Source organism: Mus caroli, unplaced genomic scaffold (assembly GCF_900094665.2).
Source record: "Mus caroli unplaced genomic scaffold, CAROLI_EIJ_v1.1 scaffold_26012_1, whole genome shotgun sequence".
Taxonomy (NCBI): Eukaryota; Metazoa; Chordata; class Mammalia; order Rodentia; family Muridae; genus Mus; species Mus caroli.
This window is the reverse complement of record NW_018388490.1, coordinates 1-2,736: the sequence shown is the minus strand read 5'-3', so window position 1 is coordinate 2,736 and position 2,736 is coordinate 1. Positions and strand designations below refer to the sequence as shown.

The 2,736-nt window shown below is 43.5% G+C and overlaps 1 pseudogene; it reads left to right on the top strand.

The window, feature by feature from the left end:
• Positions 1-732: 732 nt before the first annotated feature.
• On the top strand, positions 733-1,835 carry LOC110287631 (annotated as a pseudogene).
• Positions 1,836-2,736: the final 901 nt, after the last annotated feature.

The window sequence follows — 2,736 nt, the reverse complement described above, 5'->3', positions numbered from 1 at the left end:
AATACCAATAGTCCTCTAAATACTCAACTAAATAGAAACAGAATGATCATGGCCAAACTCCTTCTCTGAGGCCACAAGCAACCTTGTAACTAAATCACACAAACACAACATGGAAAGGGAATCAGAGAAGAAGTTCCATCATGAACATTCAAATATCACACACAGAATCCAAGAACACATCAAAGACACTATCTAAGATGTTCACGTAGGCTTCATTTCAGTGTTGATCGATAAGAATGCCCACCAACTCAATCCACCAAAATAGAAAAAATAAATAAATAAAATAAAATAATTATCAACTATTGGATGCTGAAAAACCCTACACAACTTCTTGTTAAAAGTCCTCCAGAATAGAAGGATACATGGTACATCCCTAAACATAATAAAAGCAATAAATAATCCAAAATGTACTGCTTTCTTCACAGAGTGATCCAATAGAACATAGCTATGTGGTCTCTTCTGCCCCAGCACATAAAGCCAGCTCAAACAGTGCTGCAGACACACGTGATCCTTGGACTCCTGGGCAATCCTAATTGCCTCCTGCAGGGCAAGCTCTGCCTGTTGATAGTGACCAAAGAGGCAGTGCAGGGCAGCCAGGTTGAGAGCAGCATATCTCAGGCTCTGGCCATAATCCTCTTCCCCATTACATTTGCCCTCAGCTCCANTGAGAATCAGACNGTCAAANTANTGCAGGAGGCTCTGCNTTGAGCTGAAAACATCTTGACCACGGAGGTTTTGCTGGGAAAATGGCCAACAGACTGATGGATGCCCTAAAGGACTCTGACCTCCTGCACTGGAAACACAGCTTTTTGGAACTTATCGATATCAGCATTGCACAGAATATGGCCATCTGCAGGCTGCACGGCCGCAGCACCAGGACACTGCATCAAGTCCAGATGTTGCTGAGCATGAACAGCCTGGAGTCGCTGAATGAGGGCGTGCAGCAGAACAATACTGAGTCCTTTGCCTTTGCTCTCTACCATCTTGCAGAGCTCCATGCAGAACAGAGCCGTTTCGTGGCTGCTGGTGATGTATTAAAGCACTTGAAAGACCTATTTCCACCCAACAATCAGCACGCCCAGAAATGGATGCTGTGTGACCAAAAAGTTCAGTTTGACAGAGCACTGAATGATGGCAAATTCCATCTGGCTTATTACAGGAATCACAGCGCTTAATGACATAGAAGGTGTATACAGGAAAGCAGTCATACTGCAAGCTCAGAACCAAATAACAGAGGCACACAAGCTTCTGCAGAAGTTGATGACGTACTGTCAGAAGTTAAAGAACACAGAAATAGTAATCAGGGTCCTAATGTCAGTGACAGAGCTGTACTGGAGCTCTTAGTCCCTGACAATTGCCATCCATGCCTGTGCTCCTGGAAGCTCTGGCCCTCTCCAAAGAATACCAATTACAGTACTTGGCCTCTGAAATAGTGCTCAACTTGGCTTATGCCCAGCTCATCCTTGGAATCCCAGAATAGGCCTCAACCCCTCTCCACATGACTAGCTGATGGGGCTATCCTGGACAAAGGTCGTGCCATGTTCTTAGTGTCCAACTGCCAAGTGGCTTCGGCAGTTTCCTATGACCCAGTGATGAAAGCAGAAGCTCTGAAAGCTGCCATTCATAACCTCAGTGAAGCCAAGATCTACTTTGCAAAAGTTGACTGTAGAGAGCACATCAGGGATGTTGCTTAATTCCAGGACAGGCTGTACCACGCTCTTGGCAAGACCCAGGAGAGGAATCATTGTGCCATGATCTTCTGGCAGCTGCACCAGGGGATGCCCACCCATGGAGTGCCCTTGATTAACCATCTCAAGACAGGACTCCCTGCTTGATGTTGTATATTTAGGGACTGGGTCATTACATGCTATCAATAAACTGTTATGATAAAAAAATAAAAAAAATGAATAAAATTAAAAAAATAAAAGCAATAAATAACAAATCAATAGATAGCATCAAATCAATAAGCAATAGGACACATAAAGGGGATCAGGGGGATGCAAATGGGAAAGAAGTCAAAGGATAGCTATTTGCACATGATATGATAGTATATGTAAGTGATGCTAAAGGGTCTACCCTGCTGGTCTCTTCATAATCACTGCTAATTTCTAAGCTCCTGCTAAGCAGTACCAATTGTTCCAGTAAACCCCTCTACTTTTGACTGTAAAAGCAGAGCCATGTGGCTGAGGCTACCAAGTTCTGCTTCTTGCTGGGGCTGGAAAATGCCCCCTTGTTCTATTACATTATCACCAAATCTTCATGTTTAATGATTTCACTCACTGCCTAAGCTTGGTGGTCCTGGAACTTGCTCTGTCGACTGACCTTGAACTCAGAGATCTTCAGGCCGCTGTCTTCTGAATGCTGGGATGAATGCCATTGTCTACCATGCCTGACTCTAAGCTTTTGTCTACTTGTAACTCTCTCTCTTCTAGACTGGTGTTGAATTTGGAGATCTCCTAGAGCATCTCATGGCCATGGTTCTCAAGATATAAATCAAAAGCCTGTGCATTCAGCCTCAAGTTCTGGATCACAATAGGACCATCCATTTCTGCATAGTAGTTCATTCCACATTAAAAGTACAAATAAAAACTATAACCAGGAAATACAGCTGAATATCACATAACTATTGCTAGTTTAGGTGTAATAACAATAAGCTTAGGTAGTTGGAATCTTGCACTGAGATCATCACTCCCTTAAGCTGCTTATCTCCTTCCACACAGGATCCAGCTCCATTTC